Source organism: Apium graveolens, chromosome 2 (genome assembly GCF_009905375.1).
Source record: "Apium graveolens cultivar Ventura chromosome 2, ASM990537v1, whole genome shotgun sequence".
Taxonomy (NCBI): Eukaryota; Viridiplantae; Streptophyta; class Magnoliopsida; order Apiales; family Apiaceae; genus Apium; species Apium graveolens.
The window spans coordinates 74,399,412-74,424,327 of record NC_133648.1 but is presented as its reverse complement, the minus strand read 5'-3'; positions in this window follow the sequence as shown (position 1 = coordinate 74,424,327).

The following is a 24,916-nucleotide window of genomic DNA, read 5'->3' as shown; positions in this document are numbered from 1 at the left end:
GCCGGATTGGATGGTGATCACTGGTTTCTATAATGGTTTGGGGGCCCAATCTCGGCCCATGCTCGATGCAGCAGCTGGAGGCGCCTTATGGGCTAAAAGCTATACTGAGGCGTATAATCTTATTGAGACGATGGCTGCAAATGAACATCAAAACCCAAATCAGAGGATGACGTCAGGCAAGGTAGCAGGTATTCTGGAAGTTGATGCAGCCACCGCTATTGCAGCCCAGCTCCAAGCGCTATCAATGAAGGTTGATTCTCTGGCTACGTATGGAGTTAATCAAATAGCTATGGTTTGTGAGCTTTGTGCAGGTTCTCATGCTACGGATCAGTGTTCTCTTGTAAACGAATCTGTTCAGTATGTGAATAATTATCAGCGACAACAGCAGCCTGTGCCAGCGACCTATCATCCTAACAACAGAAATCATCCAAATTTCAGCTGGGGGAATAATCAGAATGCTATTCAGCCACCATATCAGCAAGGAGTGAGTAAACAGTTTAACCCACCTGGATTCCAGCAACCACAACAGTATGCTACAAGGCAATCATATCCTCAACAGGGAAGTGCAGCTGCACCTACTAGTGCTGATTTTGAGGAACTTAAGCTGTTATGCAAGAGTCAGGCGGTTTCTATCAAGACCTTGGAAAATCAAATTGGTCAATTAGCCAATGCAGTGCTCAATCGTCAACCTGGCACTCTTCCCAGTGACACGGAAGTACCAGGCAGGAAGGAAGCTAAAGAGCAAGTCAAGGCTATTACCTTAAGGTCTGGAAAAGTAGCTGATGCTGAAAAGGCAAAAGAAGTAGAAGCTGAAATTAGAGGTGAAGAATCTAAGCAAAAGGAGAAAGCGAAGGAACCAAGGAAGACTACTGTTGAACACACTCTGCCTGAGGCTCATACAGGGGAGAAACAGCTCTATCCTCCACCACCTTTTCCTAAGAGATTGCAGCAACAAAAGCTGGATAGACAGTTCGGGAAGTTTCTGGAGGTGTTCAAGAAACTTCACATCAATATACCTTTCGCTGAGGCCCTAGAACAAATGCCTAGTTATGCGAAGTTTATGAAGACTATTCTTTCAAGGAAGGTGAAACTGGATGACCTTGAAACCGTTGCTCTCACGGAAGAATGCAGCGCTGTTCTGCAACAAAAGTTACCACCAAAATTGAAAGATCCAGGAAGCTTCACCATTCCTTGCACAATTGGCAATCTGACGTTTGACAAGTGCCTTTGTGATTTGGGAGCAAGCATTAATCTGATGCCGTTGTCGATCTTTAAAAAACTGGATATGCCTGATCCAAAACCCACGTACATGTCACTACAATTGGCTGACCGTTCCATTACTTACCCAAGGGGCATAGTTGAGGATGTGCTCGTCAAAGTGGATAAGCTCTTCTTTCCAGCAGATTTTGTTATTCTGGATTTTGAGGAAGATAAGAAGATTCCCATAATCTTGGGGAGGCCTTTCTTGGCTACTGGACGTACCTTGATAGATGTGCAAAAAGGTGAACTTACTATGCGGGTCCAAGATCAGGATGTGACCTTCAACGTATTCAAGGCAATGAAATTCCCTACAGAAGATGAAGAGTGCTTAAAAGTGGATGTGATTGATTCTGCGGTTACTTCGGAACTCGATCACATGCTAATGTCTGATGCATTGGAAAAGGCTTTAGTGGGGGATTTTGACAGCGATGATGAAGATAGCAACGAGCAATTACAATATCTGAATGCTTCTCCCTGGAAGTGAAAGCTGGACATACCATTTGAATCTCTTGGTACTTCTGACCTCAAGAACGCTGAAGGGAAGCTCAAACCATCAATAGAGGAAGCACCTACCTTGGAGCTCAAGCCATTACCTGAACACTTGAGGTATGCTTTTTTAGGTGATTCATCTACGTTACCTGTTATTATTTCATCTGACCTTTCAGGTAGTGAGGAAGACAAGCTCTTAAGGATTTTGAGAGAATTCAAATCGGCTATAGGATGGACCATAGCAGACATCAAGGGGATAAGTCCTTCATATTGTATGCATAAAATTCTGCTAGAGGAAGGTAGTAAGCCAACTCTTTAACAGCAGCGAAGACTGAATCCCATCATGAAGGAGGTGGTGAAGAAAGAAATTCTGAAATGGCTAGATGCAGGCATCATTTATCCTATTTCTGACAGCTCGTGGGTGAGCCCCGTACAATGTGTACCTAAGAAGGGAGGTATCACTGTGGTCACAAATGAAAAGAATGAGCTCATCCCTACTCGAACAGTTACAGGATGGAGAGTATGCATGGATTATAGAAAATTGAACAAAGCCACAAGGAAGGATCACTTCCCTCTTCCATTTATTGATCATATGCTTGACAGATTGGCGGGACATGAGTATTTTTGTCTTCTGGATGGTTATTCCGGGTATAATCAGATTTGTATTGCACCAGAGGATCAGGAAAAGACTACCTTCACTTGTCCATTTGGCACATTTGCTTTTCGCTGAGTTTCGTTTGGGTTATGTGGCGCACCGGCCACCTTTCAGAGATGTATGATGGCTATATTCTCTGACATGATTGGAAATAATGTCGAAGTGTTCATGGATGACTTCTCCGTCTTTGGACACTCATATGATGAATGTTTGAATAATCTGCGCGCCGTACTCAAAAGATGCGTGGAAACTAATTTGGTGCTTAATTGGGAGAAATGTCATTTTATGGTGCGTGAAGGCATTATCCTTGGGCATAAGGTCTCTAGCAAGGGTCTGGAGGTGGACAAGGCCAAGGTGGGAGTCATTGAAAATCTTCCCCCACCTAATTCTGTGAAAGGAATCCGTAGTTTTCTTGGTCATGCGGGTTTTTATCGGCGATTCATCAAGGACTTTTCAAAGATATCCAAGCCGTTGTGCAATTTGCTTGAGAAAGATGTGCCTTTCAAATTTGATGATGAATGTTTGGCAGCATTCGAGACTCTCAAGGAGAGTTTGATCACGGCACCAGTCATTACATCACCAGATTGGACAGAACCATTTGAGATGATGTGTGATGCAAGTGATTATGCGGTAGGTGCAGTTCTGGGACAGCGCAAGAAAAATCTCTTCCATGTGGTCTACTATGCGAGTAAGACTTTAAATGGTGCCCAATTGAACTACACCACTACTGAGAAGGAGCTTTTGGCTATAGTCTTTGGCTTTGAGAAATTTCGATCTTATCTGCTTGGTACGAAAGTAACAGTATTCACTGATCATGCAGCTATTCGCTATCTGGTTTCTAAGAAGGATTCGAAGCCGAGACTCATTCGTTGGGTGCTTTTACTTCAGGAATTTGAGTTAGAGATCAAAGATAGAAAAGGTACTGAGAATCAAGTAGCTGACCATCTCTCTAGGTTGGAGAATCCCGATTCTACTTCACAAGATAGGACGTTAATCAATGAATCTTTTCCGGATGAGCAGTTATTTGCAATTCAGGAGGAAGAACCATGGTTTGCAGATATTGTAAACTATCTCGTCAGCAATATAATGCCTCTTAATTTGACATCCGCTCAAAAGAAGAAGTTTCTGCATGAGGTGAAGTGGTATATGTGGGATGAACCATATTTGTTTAGACAGGGAGCTGACCAGATCATCAGGAGATGTATCCCGTTCTGTGAGACGGAGGGGATATTACGAGACTGCCATTCCATGGTTTATGGGGGACACTATGGAGGTGAGAAGACGCCAGCTCGTATTCTGCAAGCAGGTTTTTTCTGGCCTACTTTGTTCAAGGATGCTCATCAGTTTGTTTTAAGGTGTGATCGTTGCCAAAGAGTGGGAAATTTGTCAAGGAAGGATGAAATGCCATTAAATGTGATGCTTGAAGTCGAGGTCTTTGATGTATGGGGAATCGATTTCATGGGGCCTTTTATCTCGTCTTGCAATAATCAGTACATCTTGCTGGCAGTCGATTATGTCTCAAAATGGGTCGAAGTTAAAGCTTTACCGATAAATGATGCAAAGGCAGTACTAAATTTTCTTCATAAGCAAATTTTCACAAGGTTTGGAACACCTCGGGTAATCATAAGTGATGAAGGATCGCATTTTTGCAACCGTAAGTTCACTTCTATGATGCAGCGTTATAATGTGAATCATCGAGTAGCTACTGCCTATCATCCGCAAACAAATGGTCAAGCGGAAGTGTCTAACAGAGAGATAAAGCGCATTCTAGAGAAGGTTGTTTGTCCGTCAAGGAAGGATTGGTCTTTAAAGCTCGATGAAGCTGTTTGGGCTTACAGAACAGCATACAAAACTCCACTTAGGATGTCACCGTTCCAGTTGGTGTATGGTAAGGGATGTCATCTACCTGCGGAGCTTGAGCATAAGGCCTACTGGGCATTGAAGAAGTTGAACCTGGATTTAGATGCAGCTGGTAAGAAAAAAATGCTTCAGCTTAATGAACTGGATGAATTTCGACTTCAAGCGTACGAAAATAACAAAATGTATAAGGAAAAGGTGAAGAGGTGGCACGATAGGAAGCTACATCCAAAGTTATTTGTGCCAGGGCAACAAGTTCTCTTATTCAACTCTCGGCTCTGACTTTTTCCTGGGAAGTTGAAATCAAGGTGGTCTGGACCTTTTATTGTCAAAACTGTGTTTCCACATGGAGCGGTGGAAATTTTTGAGAATGATCCGGACCAAGCATTCAAGGTTAACGGTCAGCGGTTGAAGCACTACTATGGGGACATGGCAAACCGAGAAGTGGTTAGTGCCATTTTGTTGACTACTTGAGCAGGGTACGAAACGTCAAGCTAATGACGAAAAAGAAGCGCTGCGTGGGAGGCAACCCATGAATTATTGTTACAGGAACCCTTAGAAGTTAATAACCTATCCAAAAACACAAAAAAATCAGAAAACAGGGGCTGAAAAAAAAAAATCCAGTGACCCCCTGCGCGCCCGCGCAGCAAGCTGAGCGCCCGCACAGCAAGCTGAGCGCCCGCGCAGCTATGCTGAGCGGCCGCGCAGGGGTCGAGGACCAGAAATTTTTTTTACAGTTCAGAAAAAAAAAAAACCAAACAAAAACAAACACAAAAACAGTTTTAGCCCATAAACCCACGATTTGTTCCCACTACCCCATCATTTTATCCCTTAATTCCCAAACCCTAATCTAATCCACACCATATATATACATACACCTATCCTACATATCTCCCACAAAACTTCCTACACTTAAACCCTCTCACAAACATCAAATATCAGTTCTTACACGCTTTTATTCACGAATCAATGGCACCCAAGAGAGCACGCACTATTGACAGCAGCAGCACAGTTCCTACTGCTGATTCATCGAGGGGTACTGCTGCAAGGCCTCGGTTAACTGACAGAGCCGCGGAGGAGGAGTACACTAGGCTGTTGGGGAAGCCGATTCTGAAGGAGAGGGGGTTTTTGCCATCGGGGAGGGATGGTGAATTGCTACCCATGATTGCAGAAAAGGGGTGGATAGCTTTTTGTGAGTCACCCGAAGCAGTACCGATGAGCGTTGTTCGTGAGTTCTACGCGAACGCGAAGGCTGAAAAGAATGGGTTTTCTGTGGTCCATGGGCTGATGGTTGATTATCATCCTGCGGCAATTCGCCGTGTGATTGGACAGCGAGAGAGGAAGCCCGAGGAGGAGAACTGGAATGAAAAGACTGCTGAGGATTTTGACTTGGATTTGATTTATGCGACTCTCTGTCGACCGGGCACAGTTTGGACCCGCAGTACAGGCAATAATGAGTATCGTCACTTTCCGGCGATCGCCATGAACAGGTATGCCCGTGCATGGAATGCATTTATTTGTGCTAATATTTTGCCTTCTTCGCATGCACACGAGGTCACAGTTGAGAGAGCACAGCTGTTGTGGGGAATTCTGAATGAGGAGTACTATGTGGACCTTGGTGAGTTTATCTACCAAGGAATTCTGAAGTTTTTGAGGGGAGCAAAGCATATGAACATCCCTTATGCATCTACGGTTACGAAGCTATGCCGAGCAGTGGGAGTGAACTGGCCGGCTCATGAGCAGTTGCAGTTGTCAGCCGCTCCGATTGATTCTGGCACTCTGAATGGGATGCAGGAGTGGACCGGTGGTGAGCCTGAGGAGCATGGGCTGGGTTATCGTCTTCCAGGAAGGCGTCTAGCACGAGGTACTACTATGGCTAGGCCAGGGCGTGATGAGGCTGGTTCTTCGAGAGCTCAGGAGGGTGCTGGGATGGTTGATGTCCAGTATAGGAGGCTTTCACGGCGGATGGATGCCATGTATGAGACACAGAGCAGGTTTGCTCAGGAACTCACCCTTGCGTTAGGGACTGCTTTTCGAGGCCTTGGAGCTGATATCCAGTGGCCAGTTTTTGGTGAGGACTCTGCATACCCGCCGCCTGATACTCCACCCACTGAGGGTGATGATGATGATGACTCCGAGTAGGTATACCCTGTGTTCCTTTCTACTACTTTTACTGAGGACAGTGAAGATTTTTAGTTTGGGGGTGGTAGTTAAGGAATTTTGTGTGTGTGTCATTTAGTTGCATATTCATGATAGTTTAGTTCATATAGTTGCATAATTTATGCTATATAGTTTTTTTTTATGAATGTCATGTAGTTCATGCATTTACCATGATCCCTTTTGCAATGATTTATCGACTGAATTGTGATATTGATGTGAGTGTAGTGATAGCATTAAAGTGATATTAAGTTGTGTAGGTTGATATGCATGCTAGAAACAATTGTAAGTCCACTAAGTCTTAGAGAATGCGAAAGGGCTAGATTGTGTTATGATTTGGTTATTTTCAAGGTCAATCTACTTATTATGCTTAGAATTCGATTATAGGTTCTTAGTGATAAAGACATGAAAAAGAAAAATTTTGGAGAAAAAAATATGGAAGTTGTTGCTAGTTGTGGCTAGGCGTCAAATGGCTAGTAGCCGGCTCGCGTATGTTGCGAGTAGTCTAGGGTTGAGCAAGATGGAGCGAAACGTACTTGCTCAGAAAAAAAAAAATTTGGCATAATTGATCAAGAGTGGGCTCTTTGGTATTCGAGTTATTAAGTTCTTAGGGGACTTTGTGCCTGGCGACCTAAGGCTTTTAGAGTCTGGGATCCGCTAACCTAACGCTCGTTACATGGATATCATTGTATAAGTCTTTTGTGGACCTCACTCATTGCACGGTCAAATAAGCATTTGAGTTGTAAATAAAAAGCACGATTCCGTAGTAAGCTCCAGAGTTCTTGTAGTGTTGTATATCACTTTGTGCCTGGGATTTTTATTCTTTGTATAATCGTAGGATTGCCTTGAGGATAGTCTAGTCATAGTAATTGGTCTAGTTCCGAAGCATATCTGTTAAGCATTTGCACACACCACGTTTCTGGTTGTATGTCCGTTTGCATGAGTTTATTGATCTTTAGTTGTCTAACTGCATTCGTTGAGATGTGGCAATTTGGTTGATTAATTGTAGTAAGGGGGATCGCTGCATTTTCATATAGATTGTATTCATGCATATTTTTATTTTTGAGTCTGTGACGCTTGAGGGCAAGCATCGATTTAAGTTTGGGGGTGTGATAAGTGGCATTTTATACCACTTAGAACGTCTTAAAATGGCTTAAATTGGTGTCTTGAAATCAAGTATTTTGTGTATTTGATGAGTTTTTCTAGTGTTTATGCATTTCAGGGTATTAGTTGCATTTCGGGGGAGGAATCATCAAGAATAAGCCTTGGCATGTGTTCACCATTGCGAGAGGAAAGGAACGGGCAGATTACGGCGAAGAAACGGAGCAAACTTGGATTTTTTCCAGTGGAGGCCTGCGCGCCCGCGCAGCTATGCTGAGCAGCCGCGCAGGGTCGGGAATTTTGCTGAATTATTTTAGACTTCTACTTCTGTTTGGCTTCCAACTTCTATGTAATCTGAGTTTTATGGGACTATTATATAAGTAGATTTGAGACGTTTTCACAAAAAAAAAGAAGAAGAAGATTGTGTTTTACGCAAGAAGCGAAGGAGATAAGGAAGAAGACCGATTTAGCACACCGTAACGAAGAGGAAGCATATTTTCTTGTGATTCTTGTTTCATTGTAACGTTGGATGCTAGTTTTCTTGCTTTGACTTATTTACTCTTGTGACGTACTCTGTTTTAATATAATTAGTTTAGTTATTATTTTCTTGTGTTTGTTTATCATGATTTCATATGAACCCATGATGGCGATAAGTTCTATTATGGGCTAATCGTGATCATGGGGTTGTAACGGATTTATTATGGAATTCTTTAGTTAATTGTTTAATACTTTAGTGTGTGATGATTGCTTGATATCTAGTATTGGTTGTGCGTATTCGTCTTATGTGCGTCGCGAACATATAAGATAGGGTGTTAATCTCTTGTGAAGCGACGGTGGATCTTGAGATTTAGAACTTGCCATGCTAGCATAGGTTCATGTACGTTGTGCATGATTAGTGGGTAACTCTAACAGTTTTATTTGCCCTATGTAATCAAAAAAGGAATAACTTGTGCTTAAATCGTTGTGTTGTCAATTTCTGTAGACATATAGGAACTCAACATAATTGATGACTATTCAACTTCTATCTTAATTGTGGATGCTTGGTAGAATGGTATTAGTACAATGAAAGTTGGCTTTTATCAGTTTCGTGTTATTCGATTAATATCATCACTGTCACATGCTAAAGGTAATAACAATGGCTATAGAAGGAAGTAATAATGAAGTTGTGATCTCATGAGTGTTTTATTATTGATAAGTTGAAGTATTAGTTAAGTGGTTAATTAAGTAGTTAATTATAGTTAATATTTAATCAACAATTTTAAGTGTTATTATCTTAACATTGAGAAGTAATCATACATTGGTGAGTGAGTTTAATTAGAAAATAATTTAGTCTGAGTCTCTGAGGGAACGAACTAGAAAATATTCTATATTACTTGCGAACGCGTATACTTGCGTGAATATTAGCGCGTGTTTTCGCCCTAACAGATCCTCCTCAGCAACTGTCCCTTCGAGGACAACATCCTCAACCGTTACATCCTCAATATCAACATCATCCAGTCCTGCGTTAGGACACTCTATCGGATCCATAATCTGATCTCCAATAAGTAATAAAACATCATCGCGTTGTTGCTCCTCAACCTCAGGGTTCGGTGTCCCGCTACCATATACGATAACGAACTACGCTTCTATCGCTACATTTATAAGGGTTCCCATAAGGGTTTTAACTGTCGGTACTACGTTAGGTAGCCTGACTATGAACTTGGCAAGAGTTCTTATTATCTTAGTGAACTTATTATCTTAACGTCACATCATCTCTGAGGTTTATAACGCTTAGCTCTGATACCAATTCTGTAACGACCCCAAATCCGGGGTCGGGGATCCGGGTTGTCACAATAAACACACACACCACAAGTTATAGTCTCAGAGATGAATATCCAAAAATAATCACAAGTCGTTTTATTCCACAATTATATGCCAATACACCTTAAAAGGGTTTCTGAATAAATTTACATTTCTTTGCCATTATTACAATTCATAAATATACATAAATCTGGTACATCAAAAGGAAGCCTAGCCTATTGGTAGTTCCTACCTCAGCTACAGCGACATCAATGCCTATAGGAAACTGCGGAACGTTTCCTATCCGCTCGCGAATTGGGAGCTTGGTCCTGTTCATCTTTTCTATCTGTTGTTGTGTGATGAAAGAAGAAAGTAAGGGTGAGCAGCAAGCCCACCAAAATAATATGTATAATGATTAACAATATATGAGCCTTCTCATAGTACTCATGAAAGTCTTGGTCAAAAGAAATGAACCAAGTTTGATATCTTAATGCGATGAAGTCGCAAAATATTCAGTATATATACATATATACTTTTCAAAATCTTGGAAGTCCTCTTCCATGCATAATATACACAGAGTTCCAGTTTATAACTGTATAAAAATATCGTTGTAAGGTGATCTCATATGTCTAACCTTGTCTCAATATTTTTCTGAAAATCTTTGACATGCACAAGATAATCATTTACTAGATATAAGTTTAAAAGATGAAGTTACAAGATACTCCAATATACTTATATCTTTTCCAAATACTGCTTGAACTACCACCGTTCAAGTTATAATGAGCTTTCAACAGTTCATCACATAGATGAGACTACAAGACAAGATTTGAATAGATTAAATCTTTAAAATATCATCAAAATAAAATGAAGTTATGAAATACTTCATTTGATGCAAACATCATTTTGAAAACTTGACCCTGCCAACACTCAACAATCGCCCAACCGTAGCCTTTCTATCGAAGTGCTCTGGGTAGTGTTGCAGAAATATCCAATTGGATGATGAACTCATTACGGGAGTTTGTCGCGCCAGGAAGACCACTTACGATGATCAGTCGTAGTAGTACAACCCCACCATTTTCTACATGTAGAGGAGAACTTGTCGGATTTACTTGTCAACCGAACACTGGACTCCTAAGGAATGTACCGTCTTGCGGAACTTCCAGGCCATTTGGGCCAATATAATAAGGCTGGGCCGGTGCCACTCGACCACTTACACCACTCCTAGTTCAGATGAAATCCATGACTCTGAAACGTAAAGCTCGTCCCCTCTTTCCACAAGTAGAAACTTGTTGATACGGCTCCACCAAGAAGTCATATCTAGTTGGAAAGGAAAACTCACCGATATTTCCCAGGCGATGCCTGTTAATGGATTAACTTGTTCCAAGAATTCTACTTCCCGAGTATTGGGTAAGTAATCAAAACTCTTTTATCAAAATAGCAACCTTGCTGCGAATATAAAACATACCACAGAGCCGGATCCCTCAGGTTTTGAGCGAATATTTAAATCCCCTTTGAAAGGAAGATCTTAAATATAAAAATGAGTTTTGGGATCCGCTGTAACTTTTAAAATCATTTTGAAGACTCGCAAAACATTTTTAAGAATGTTTGGAGTGATGCTGATTTAATAAGATAAATCAGTCCCTTTATATTAGAAAATATCTGAATATTATTTTTTAAATAATATTCCCATAAAGAATAATCTTTATAAAAATAATTGAAGTAGATGTTGTAAAACTTATACTTGAAATGACTCTTAAATAACCAAAGATATACTTATACGAAAGTAATATCTTTATTTGAATAATCAAAAGTAAGTTTGATTATCGACACATTATTCTTTAATAAAATAAAGAATATTATTAAATAATAAGCGGAGTCATAATACCTCGAATGAATATTATAAATAATATTCATTAAATAAAATAACGGAGTCATACATCCTCAAATGAATATTTAAATAATATGAACTGAGTCATAAGCCCTCGAATGAATATTCAAATAATATTCAATAAATAATATAAAGGAGTCATAAGTTCTCGAATAAATATTCAAATAATATTCAATAAATAATATAAAGGAGTCATAAGTCCTCGAATGAATATTCAAGTAATATTCAATAAATAATATAAAGGAGTCATAAGTCCTCGAATGAATATTCAAGTAATATTCAATAAATAATATAAAGGAGCCATAAGTCCTCGAATGAATATTCATGTAATATTCAATAAATAATATAAAGTTATCGAATAAACCTTATTCGATTAATAGTTTTGAAAACTATAACCATATATATATATATATATATAAAATCTACTCGGGATCCTCGACTCCCGGTTTTAGAAAAAGTTTTCACCTTTGGGTCCCTATACTAAGGGTATATGCAAATTACCGCTATTCTCTAGCATAGGTATTATCAACTGAACCAACAGATATATATGGCAAGAATATGAAACAGGCATGCATATGTACCATATCACATGCTACAATATATCGCAAGAATTTGCTAATATAACCATCATGCATCTATTACAAGATAATGCATATACAAGTGTATACATCACAACAACAGTATAACGGATAGAAAACTTGCCTGAGTGCTCCCCGATAGACTTAAGCTTAGAGTGGGTCCGATAACCTATGAACAACAACATAAGTCGGAATTAAACCCCGGTCGCTTAAGAAACTAGACTTTAACCATTTAGAGTCCCAACGTTCGCTTTCGCGCTTAACGATTTACTTAAGTCGCTCGAGTACCCTCGGCTCCACTATTTTTAATAAATTAACCATTAAGGGTTTTAAGGCGATTCTTTCGCGAGTACCTTACCAACTGCCTAATCCACTTTACATAATTGTTTCTTACCTCAATTAGTCATTTAAGGCCCTTAACCAAGGTTTCAAAGTAAGGCGAGGGGTAATGGTTCGGTCACGAAACGCCGTTACTTAAAACGGTCGTTTCTCCTAAACCGTACATCGGAATCAAACGAACTACATATCAAAATGAAGCTCGTAACATGAACTATCTAAACATGGCAATGGTCAAAACCTAACAGTGAGTTCAAGGGTTCTGATGTTAAGAACAAAAACAGTCTACGGTAAATCGGGCATTACGACGACTATATTTACGCGATTTCCCAAATTTTATACCATTCCAATTCAACACCAAACCATCACCAATCAATCCCAATACAACCATATGACTATATCTCTCCTCAACCACTTTAAACCATTTAAACCAATCTCAAATCACACCATGAATCATCAAGAACAACTAGTGCTACTTTTTAACTCCAAAATCAACAAAAGCACTTAACCACTAAGATCTCAACATGACAAAACAACTACTACACTTAATCTATCATTCCATCATCATAATCATTTATATCAAACAATCTTAATACTAAGATCATGAAGAGTTATACCTTCCTTGAAGCTTTTAATCAATGAAAGATCCTTGGAATGTCCATGGAAGCTATAACAACCCCAAATCTGGGGTCAAGATTTGGTGTCACTAAACAATCCTTACATAGAATAAAGAAATAAATAAATAACCCCTTAAATCCGGATTGTTTATAGATTATGGTATGAAACAAGAATCTAATCTTCTACCACTTACAACAACTAATATACAATTGTAAATACCTCTGAACTAATGCTCGAATCATATTCTTCTAACTTCTTCAACCTCTCGCAGCGGAGATTTCTCGATCTTCTGCTGTCTATCTAAGCTATTCATTTGTATCCTTATCTGTTTCTGGCAGAAATAAGAATTAACAAAGCAAGAGTGAGCCAAAAATGCCCAGCAAGTATATAATTTGAGTCTTAAACATTAATTTCAAAGAAAACTTTCAGACAAAATCTCGGAAATATTTTGAAGAGCGAAACACGAAATCATTTAAAGGATATACTTTATCAACTTAAAATCAATTTGATTTGCATTGCTATAAATCACATAGGACATAATGACATTTTTGTCAGAGCTTTTAGAGATCGCGTGTTTTCAAAATAGCTTCTGGTATCATTTCATAATTGAGCAATGGATGCAATAACAATTCATAAAACGACGTTCAAGAAATTCCTAACTATTCAGTATCCATCATTATCGACTAAGTTTCCATAGACTTAGCCTGCTAAACCAGCCTGATAAGGACGGGTTGAATAATTAAGAAGATCTCAATTCATTCGAGATCCTAACTATCACTGAGCAACTAATGCTGCAGCAACAATCTGAACCTCGAATATATTTAGAAACATTGTAATTTCCCAAAACTGAGTGCTAAGAAAGAATAACTTTAACCTATAATCACATTTTATTTCAAGAGGGAATGCCATTAATGGCGATCAACAACAAATTGGACTGAACACTAGAAACCAACATATGCACTATAACCTGCTGATCAGTCAGGAGATAGTGCGGATCTATACCCAACTGCATAGACCCAACCAACATATGGGGCACCCAGGCAACTATGGCCTAAAGGGTCCGGTCCATCTCCGGCCCATAGGATCCAGCTCATCACTGGTCCTCATAATAATCGTCCAGCCCGTAGAGTATTTTGATATCAAATCATTCTGATTTCAAAACATCCCAAATTAGGGTTCGCAAATAACCCGAACGAATGGGTATTTGCTCAAAAGAGCAATTTAATTATAGGAACAAGAATTAAAAGAACTGGCATAATAAGAGTAATTGCAGCGAAATATAAAACAGTTAACTATTCTGAACTTAGAATAGGAGCGAATAAATATTTGCAGTATTTAAGGAGAAAGGTTAGGAATACTTGCAGTATTTAAAAGAAACTCACGAATACTTGCATAAACAGAATTATTTAATTCAGCGATATGTTTATCGATTCTAAACTGAGAATAGGGAAAGCAATACTTGCATGATAAAATTTAAAATAAATATCACTTGAACAATAAGTGATGATAGAGATACTTGCCTCAATTGAGAATCCCTCTGATCTTTAACTAGCTGCCATATCACTCAGTCATGTCGCATCTGTACTACCCTTGACGGCTACTTGACCTTTCTTATTATTTACCTTCTTAGGTTTATCTTTATTCTGAATCCACTCGTTTCAAGTCTACACGCAATCAGGCTTTACCTTCTACAATGTCTATCTGGCTTTGAACGTCTCGCACTATATGCATTTATCACAAATAATACTATTCAATGAACTGACAGTATATAATTGACTAGTCTATATAATTATCCCTATCGTCTACCCGTCCGATAATAATAATATATAAGAATCACATCTCATTCAGATAACATTCAAAAGACATGCTGACTCATTATTTGCATAATACATACACATAGGGCAGTTAATCATATTATCCAGATAACACATAATCACGTAATTCACATAACCTATAAGTTGAATCGTCAAAAGATAGGTCTCGATATGTTTAGAGTTGAAATTGGGTCAAAAAGAACATTTATCAATCAATTACCGACTAAGGATGATTCGTGAAACAAACATCCTTTTAATACAAAAGAATTTAGGTCTCGAAAATATTTTTAATAAAAGCAGAATATTTTTCTGAGTCTAGAGGCGTTCGTTTCGTATCAAACGGACGAACGGTTGATTTATTATGAATTTTTGAATATTTTTCGGAATTAAAACGAGTCGTTGGATCAATTTCGGAATAATAAACAGGGTTCGGTTGGCCAATTCTTGCTCCGAAACATTTTTAGAATAATTATCGAGCCTTAAAAATAATTTAGAATAATATTTTAAAGCTCAAAACTATTTTTCAGAATTTTTAAATCATTTTTAAATAATTAAATCTAATTAAATAATTAATTAAAATCAATTAATAATTAAGTAAATCAATTAATCAATTAATTTTTCGAATTAATTGACCAACTAAATAAAAATTAACTGAATTAATTAACTAATTAATTCAGATTTATTAAAAATAATTTTTGGAATTAAAATAAATGATTTTTAAAGTTTTAAAATAATTAAAACTATTTTCAAAAATCATTTTATAAAAAGAAATCTTGTTTTTGAAAATATTTAAAACAGAAATCCTAATTCTGAAAGTTTTGTAAACAGAAATCACATTTTTAAAACTTATAGAAAATACAGGGACTGATTTGTAAGGTTGATCAAACTACAGGGGTCAAACTGTAGTTTGACCATCTCCTTCACCAGGTCGCCGGCGTCGCCATTGCCGGCGACACCGAGCTCGCCGGAAAGCTTCAATCGAGGTCAGAACTCGATCAAACTTACAGGAAACCATCTACACCTTTCCAGAAATCTATTTATGCAATCAAATCGTCCTAACGATTAACAAAACGGCCGGAAAATCAACGGGAAAAACCCGTCACCGTCGTGGCTTCAGTTTTCCGATCTGCTAAACTATGACTCCTTAAATCAACTAAAAAATCATGAATCGATTGCTCTCATCACGTTAAACATACTGATAACCTTCAAATATTCCCAGAATTAACAGAATAGAAATTCCCAAATCGAGCATAAACCCTAAATTTATGAATTTAGAAATTACCAATCCTCAGTTGATTTTGATGCTAAAATCAGATAGAACAGATTGAGGGATTCACATCGGTTACAAATACTTGTGATTTGGTGTTCAATAACACCTCCAAAATTGCCTTTGATTTTCAGAATTCTCCAAGAACACCAAGAACACATATTCAAATAATTTCCAGAAAATTCAAACCTTAATTTCTATATGATATTGAACTCTATTTCTGAAGTATAATATACCAAATCGACCAGAAAAACATGCTCTACAACATGGAAGCATCAAATCACATCAACAACATCAAAAACAAATTTTCATAATTTAATTATCAAATAATTCGAATGTAAATAAATAAATAAGAAAATTACCATGATTTCTGGGCAGAAACTGATGATTGATTCAGAAAGAAGATTTCGAGAGTTTCGTTTTGATATGCTGCACGCCCGAATCGGAGTTCGATAACGCCTTCGTTCGTGTGTTTGATTCTCGGAAACGTATCGGTTTTCTCGGGTTTTTCTCTGTATTTACGGTGTTTTAACTGGTTGCAAATGAATAAACGGAATAAACGAAATAAGAAATAGGCTATTTATATTTATGGAATATTGGATCGTTCAGGATCATTTTGGATCGTTTTGGATCGTTAAATTAGTTACTTAGCCGCTAAGTAATTGCAATAACGATCCGATTTGATATCAGTTTTGGATAATTATCCCAACTGGGCTTTTTATAAAATACTTTATACGGAAATAATGTAATAATATCCCGTCTTTTGAAAATACGGGTTTCGTTGGTTCACCGAAATGACTATCATATCGAAAATATTGCGCTGGGCCGCGCACGGGTCAAACCGTAATCCGGATCGAAAAAGTAAAACACGGAAAATGTCCGGAATTACCAGATTAGGTTAGGAAGGAGGTTTCGGAAGAGTTTCGGGTTATAAAAACGTAAAAATGATTGAAGTCGGCTGATTCCCGGCTTTATAAAATAATTTTGTAATTATTCAGAAAATAATTAATAATTTCATAAATTATTATAAAATCATCTAACACTCCAAAAATTACCAGAAAAATACCTTAATTATCTATATTTTATTCTGAACATATTAAAATTAACATACTCACATTTTATTACACACAAACATTCAAATATTATTATCAAACACCAGATAATTCACCAAAAATTCATATAATATTCACATAATAATCATATATTGATATAAATAATTATACGATATTTCCCAGATGTTACATCCTTCCCCCTTAAAAGGATTCTGTCCTCAGAATAACGCTAAGGAATAATACCATTATTTTTCAAATATATAACTTTCATTTTCTCAGGTTAATCTCTCAACCTCATAATTTTTTTTTTATAACTTTAACGTATAACACCAATCTTTCCTTTATAGCCTCTTGCTAACATCATATTTTATTTATTGCTTGCATAACTCAATTCAACTCTCTATCTCCTATATATATTGGAGCTAACCTACTCCTTCCGAATATCTACAGATAAACGCCTTATGAATACGCTGTATGGGTAACGGTGAAGCCAACTCACTTCTACTTATCATGTCTATTTACTACTTAGGAGGAGCAACATAACACATCTTAATTCTCTTTTTCTTTCTAATTCTAGTAACTCGTGCCTACATGCATTTCCCATTGTTACTCGGTGTTGAATCTCGTCCTCATATGTTTCTTCGTTCAAATAATCTAATTTGTAATCACTTCCTATCACACTGGAGGTAATCGTTCCTGTAATCTTCTTCTTCATTTGTAAATGATACACGGGAACCGGGGCGCATTGGCTTTCTGACGTTAACTATGATATTCCCCAAGTACCTTTCCTATAATTCCTCGGTCTCATTATTTTAATCACAATTTAGCGGTCTTTCACTGACATTAAATCTGTCAGTTACTTACATAACCTGAATCACCCTTCATTTTTATACGTAGGGAACGAAATTACCTTTCTCAGCCATATATATTTAAATATCTTATGAACTCGTTATGCCTATAACAAAAGGGTCAGCTCATTCGTAACCGTTCTATCTATCTCATTGTCTTGATGGATTAACTTGAGTTATACCAATCTGATTTTCTTTCTAATTTTAACAATTTGCGATTATGCACCTTCTATTTTCCTGACTGTTCAACTTTACTTCTCGCGTCTCCTTCTGTTTGGTTAATCTGGCCTATAATTATTTTTAATCGTATTCGAGAACCTTTAGTTGGTTTCTTGTACTTTCACTCCGTATCCGCCCGATATACTAAACTCATGGCGTTTAATGCTTAGAAATGTTTTGAATATATTAAAACTAACAATTAAAAAGGCAATCTCGACCATCGCATTTAACTCACCATTTTGTAGTATTTTTCAATTTCTTTTTTTTTTTAAACAAATAGATTCATCAAGTGAAATCTTTTACTCTTTAAATAGAATATTAATTTGGAATAAAATGAACCATAACTTTATTCAAAACCGAACTCTTGGTACTAATACTAATTTTATTGTCATATTAAATTAGATATAAATATGAACTTTGATGCTAACAACGTTCCATACTGAAGTCAACACCAATCATCTATATTAATACCACCTTTAATATTTAACAACAAAATAAGTATCAGTATATTCCAGAAGTCGGATCAAACCTGCTCTCAATTTCTAACTTTTCCTATCCCTTTATTCATTCCCCTGCTTACATGCATTCTTGGAACGAACTCCTATTTTCAACTATCGACGTTCCATCTTATTCTCTTAATAGTTCTGGCACAACCGACGTTCCCAACTTATATATTTTCTGGATTATTTTATAAAATTTCTTTATCATCCTTTTGATTTCACTTCTTGTCTTGATTAGTTCTTTGTTTTCATTATTCATTATCTTTTTTTTCATACATAACAAATTTCTTTTTCTTAGTAATATTACTCTGTTTATTATTGGATAGGTCATTTCTGAAGTTCACATTGGAATGAAGGCTTTTATATGTACTATTTAAATTCTTACTAATAGAATTATCGAATTTCCTCGGTAGCTAGTTTCTTATCCTTGCTTGGTGTATCACAAATCGCGTGTTTGACTTCTCTTCATTGACTATCATCTCTTTTCCTGAGTTCACCTACGGACTTCATCAATCTCCGTCTTTCATTGGATGCTTGAATTTGCGAGCTTTCCATTATTCTACAGCAACTACTATTCAACCGCCGTTCAAAAGAAGTGTACATTCAAATATTTTATTAATTCGTCATTCGATATGGGTACACACCCAAGTTTTTCCTGGAACGCTATTGCATATGATATAATTTCTTGGTTTTATCTCATACCTTCCGGTCTTGAAATATTCTTCTTACTAGCATGAACCAATAACTTCCTATTCCTTTTTATTCATCAAAAAGAGCATATTCTTCTGGATCACACCTTACCCCTGATTACAATAACATCACGTTAATTGAACTAGGCCTTTTAATTTACGTTAACGCCATTACTTTCTCCAAATTTCTTATCACTCTAATTTCGGATCTGGAAATCATGTTAGAGTTTGACTCATTCTAATTGGAATCGATTTCCATTTAACTAACCATTAGTTGGCAAAGTGGATCAATCAACTCCTTTAAATGATCACTTAAACCAAGTGCTGACTAGCTAATTGGAATCAAAGACCAATTACATAAAGTCGGTTTTGGTCATAACAACTTTCTCAAGCACCGAGATTGCAATTATTTGAAGTACTGACGAGAACGATAATATATTTCTTTGTTCTTAACTATAGGATAATTTCTGAAAATTTGGGCAGCACTTCCCCAATACCATTGACTACCAGTCGGATTCAAGCCGACATCATTAATCAACCAGATCATCCACATTCATATCCACCCACTTTTATTAACCAAAATCATCAATTTTTCCACAATTCACATTTTATCATCTTGATCAGCACCTGTCTGGCATATCATATATCTTTTAAAATAAGACTTAAGGTCTTAAATCAACAAGGATTAACATAACCACTCCCTTTCCAGTTCTTTCAAAATCTTATAAAATTTTATTAGTAAACTTTAAAATTTGTCTCGTTTTTCAAAATTTTATTTCGCGAGTATCTTAACTTATTTCTTATCATTACCCATTGTGTACAGTTACTTTTAAGAATTAAGCTGCGTCATTCCATCTTGAATCTTCACGATAGGTATCTTTCAGCGACGAAGAGATGTTTCACGTCGTAATTGCATGTCTGAGTCATTGTTCAGAATTTCCTTGATTTTTTTTTTGAGCGTCGTCCCGATACTCGTTTGCTCCGTTTGACGCACACAACTTTACTTCCTTATTTTATAATTGATCTAATTATTACGGTTCACTAACGATTCGTTCCTTATCAAAATTTTCCAATTCGAAGTGTATCGCATTAACGTAATCTACCGTACTCATGAGATCCTTGTAACACGAACAACTGTCTTACTTGATATCTTTGTCATGTCCACATTTATCGGTGCATACATTTTTCCTCGTTCGCAGATGTCCACCATTCATCGATTTGCAGTCGTATCTATGTTCGTTGTATGGTTCCACGTATCACTCTATTTCATTTCTTTTGAAATCGTCAGAGAACAGACTCTACGCAAGAGGAGAGTTTGTGAATATGATTTTGATTGAAAATTGAATAAGAAATAACAATGCCACAGATAATCGGGAGAACTGGTAAATCAGAAAATTGAAAGAAGAAAAATGAGTGAAGAATGAGACAACCATATTCGTACTTAAGATGGCCAGTCTTTCATACTATATGGCATGCAACACATGATTAGGTGGCGTCCCACCCGACTTTTCGTCATTTCGACAAAACGTCATATCACAGCACTGTTGTCTCAATCAGAAATCAAGGATTCGAAAAGAGAAACAATTCAGAAGGAATACAATAAATTTTCTTTCGTTTTCGCCTCATATAATTTATCAACAGAAGAAACTCAGTCGTATTCACGAATCAAGGTAAACATATACTATCGTATTAGAAGAAAGAATATTAGTGTTGATCACCTTCCATGCTTCACCTATATCTGTCTTCAGGATCGTGCGAGTACAGGTTCACGATTCAAGTCACATCATTGCTTCGAAGTGCTATCTGGAAATGCCTTTACATCAAATGCTTCAATAATTTGATCTTAATCGCGTCCTCCCGAAATTTATAATCACGGCTTCAGATTTCATCTATGTCGCGTAAAATACCCATCGATCACGCAATGCCTCAATTTCGTCGATAAAATACGATTCTTCTCTAATCATCTAGAAGATTCTGCCATTTCCTTCAATCATCCTCCGTCCATTCGAATCACGAATCTCGTTAAATTTTAATAATTTCATGAATTGGGGTAAATAATATTTTAATATGTTGATTTAATTATTGATTTTATTAAACAACGTTTACTTTCATTTTTCACAGCAAACCTTAAGCCTTCTCCCTGCTAGTGGGTCTACTTGGTCCTTTGAATTAACAACACTGAATCTAATTCCATTCTTCTTATTAGGTCATTTTCTGTTTATAATAACAAGAACATAAGCAGTAATTTGACAACCAATTTGTAAAACTCATTTCATGCAAAAATCTTCTGAAAGTTGATTAAGAAAATCTTTTCTGAAATCTCATTCTAAAGTTTTGGAAATCAAATATTTGGTCGTCATTACTATATACACTACTTGCTATATTTTTTTTTATGGTTTACCAATGACATGTCTAATTAAAATAATGTCCATATAAGGGTCTCTTCACTTTGGTACCTCTTCTATATTTCCTCGGATTCAGCTCGCACTGATTAGTCGTCGAAACTTCATTCGCCATCGTAAATCATTGTATTCGCAATTCTATCGCAACACTGACGTTTAGTACTATCTTTGACATTCCTGTCGTCGTCCTTGACGTTATGCTCACAACCACTCATGCGATTCGATGTTCTGTCTGTAGATAAGGGCGCATCTTCTTGCTAGTTGTACCTATACCTAGTAAGGTAAATATTGTTCCGTGCGCAGCTTCCGATAAGTGATAAGAATCTTCTCGCAACGGTGGTGCCTTCGAAACGCGCAATGTTGGTTCTTCATCAGCTTCCATCAACTGGTTACCTTCGGCGTGGAGCTCGTCTTACTACCTAATTCTAAGTTAAATCGTACTGAAACTCACGAAGTTCTCACAAGACTCAATCGCATTTTCCTTAAAACCACATGAAAGTAGGGTAACCTACCTAGTCTCCGTCGATCTGTCGATTTCTCATTACTATAGAATCTGAGAACTCAATATACCTATAATGTTGTGATATTCGCCTTACACTTTCTCAGCAATCCTATCTTACCATCTCCTTATTGGATCTGCTAACCCTAATTCGTACTCAACTCAATTTATCCTGAATATGCCTAGGATCTTTCCTATCTTGTACGGCCTATCATTCCTATCTTACTCTCATCTATTCTTATTTCAGTGACCAATAACCTGTAGCTCTGATACCAACTATAACAACCCCAAATCTGGGGTCAAGATTTGGTGTCACTAAACAATCCTTTCATAGAATAAAGAAATAAACCCCTTGAATCCGGATCGTTTACAGGTTATGGTATGAAACAAGAATCTAATCTTCTACCACTTACAACAACTAATATACAATTGTAAATACCTCCGAACTAATGCTCGAATCATATTCTTCTAACTTCTTCAACCTCTCGCAGCGGAGATTTCTCGATCTTCTGTTGTCTATCTAAGCTATTCATTTGTATCCTTATCTGTTTCTGGCAGAAATAAGAATTAACAAAGCAAGAGTGAGCCAAAAATGCCCAGCAAGTATATAATTTGAGTCTTAAACATTAATTTCAAAGAAAACTTTCAGACAAAATCTCGGAAATATTTTGAAGAGCGAAACACGAAATCATTTAAAGGATATACTTTATCAACTTAAAATCAATTTGATTTGCATTGCTATAAATCACATAGGACATAATGACATTTTTGTCAGAGCTTTTAGAGATCGCGTGTTTTCAAAATAGCTTCTGGTATCATTTCATAATTGAGCAATGGATGCAATAACTATTCATAAAACGACGTTCAAGAAATTCCTAACTATTCAGTATCCATCATTATCGACTAAGTTTCCATAGACTTAGCCTGCTAAACCAGCCTGATAAGGACGGGTTGAATAATTAAGAAGATCTCAATTCATTCGAGATCCTAACTATCACTGAGCAACTAATGCTGCAGCAACAATCTGAACCTCGAATATATTTAGAAACATTGTAATTTCCCAAAACTGAGTGCTAAGAAAGAATAACTTTAACCTATAATCACATTTTATTTCAAGAGGGAATGCCATTAATGGCGATCAACAACAAATTGGACTGAACACTAGAAACCAACATATGCACTATAACCTGCTGATCAGTCAGGAGATAGTGCGGATCTATACCCAACTGCATAGACCCAACCAACATATGGGGCACCCAGGCAACTATGGCCTAAAGGGTCCGGTCCATCTCCGGCCCATAGGATCCAGCTCATCACTGGTCCTCATAATAATCGTCCAGCCCGTAGAGTATTTTGATATCAAATCATTCTGATTTCAAAACATCCCAAATTAGGGTTCGCAAATAACCCGAACGAATGGGTATTTGCTCAAAAGAGCAATTTAATTATAGGAACAAGAATTAAAAGAACTGGCATAATAAGAGTAATTGCAGCGAAATATAAAACAGTTAACTATTCTGAACTTAGAATAGGAGCGAATAAATATTTGCAGTATTTAAGGAGAAAGGTTAGGAATACTTGCAGTATTTAAAAGAAACTCACAAATACTTGCATAAACAGAATTATTTAATTCAGCGATATGTTTATCGATTCTAAACTGAGAATAGGGAAAGCAATACTTGCATGATAAAATTTAAAATAAATATCACTTGAACAATAAGTGATGATAGAGATACTTGCCTCAATTGAGAATCCCTCTGATCTTTAACTAGCTGCCATATCACTCAGTCATGTCGCATTTGTACTACCCTTGACGGCTACTTGACCTTTCTTATTATTTACCTTCTTAGGTTTATCTTTATTCTGAATCCACTCGTTTCAAGTCTACACGCAATCAGGCTTTACCTTCTACAATGTCTATCTGGCTTTGAACGTCTCGCACTATATGCATTTATCACAAATAATACTATTCAATGAACTGACAGTATATAATTGACTAGTCTATACAATTATCCCTATCGTCTACCCGTCCGATAATAATAATATATAAGAATCACATCTCATTCAGATAACATTCAAAAGACATGCTGACTCATTATTTGCATAATACATACACATAGGGCAGTTAATCATATTATCCAGATAACACATAATCATGTAATTCACATAACCTATAAGTTGAATCGTCAAAAGATAGGTCTCGATATGTTTAGAGTTGAAATTGGGTCAAAAAGAACATTTATCAATCAATTACCGACTAAGGATGATTCGTGAAACAAACATCCTTTTAATACAAAAGAATTTAGGTCTCGAAAATATTTTTAATAAAAGCAGAATATTTTTCTGAGTCTAGAGGCGTTCGTTTCGTATCAAACGGACGAACGGTTGATTTATTATGAATTTTTGAACATTTTTCGGAATTAAAACGAGTCGTTGGATCAATTTCGGAATAATAAACAGGGTTCGGTTGGCCAATTCTTGCTCCGAAACATTTTTAGAATAATTATCGAGCCTTAAAAATAATTTAGAATAATATTTTAAAGCTCAAAACTATTTTTCAGAATTTTTAAATCATTTTTAAATAATTAAATCTAATTAAATAATTAATTAAAATCAATTAATAATTAAGTAAATCAATTAATCAATTAATTTTCGAATTAATTGACCAACTAAAAAAAATTAACTGAATTAATTAACTAATTAATTCAGATTTATTAAAAATAATTTTTGGAATTAAAATAAATGATTTTTAAAGTTTTAAAATAATTAAAACTATTTTCAAAAATCATTTTTTAAAAAGAAATCTTGTTTTTGAAAATATTTAAAACTGAAATCCTAATTCTGAAAGTTTTGTAAACAGAAATCACATTTTTAAAACTTATAGAAAATACAGGGACTGATTTGTAAG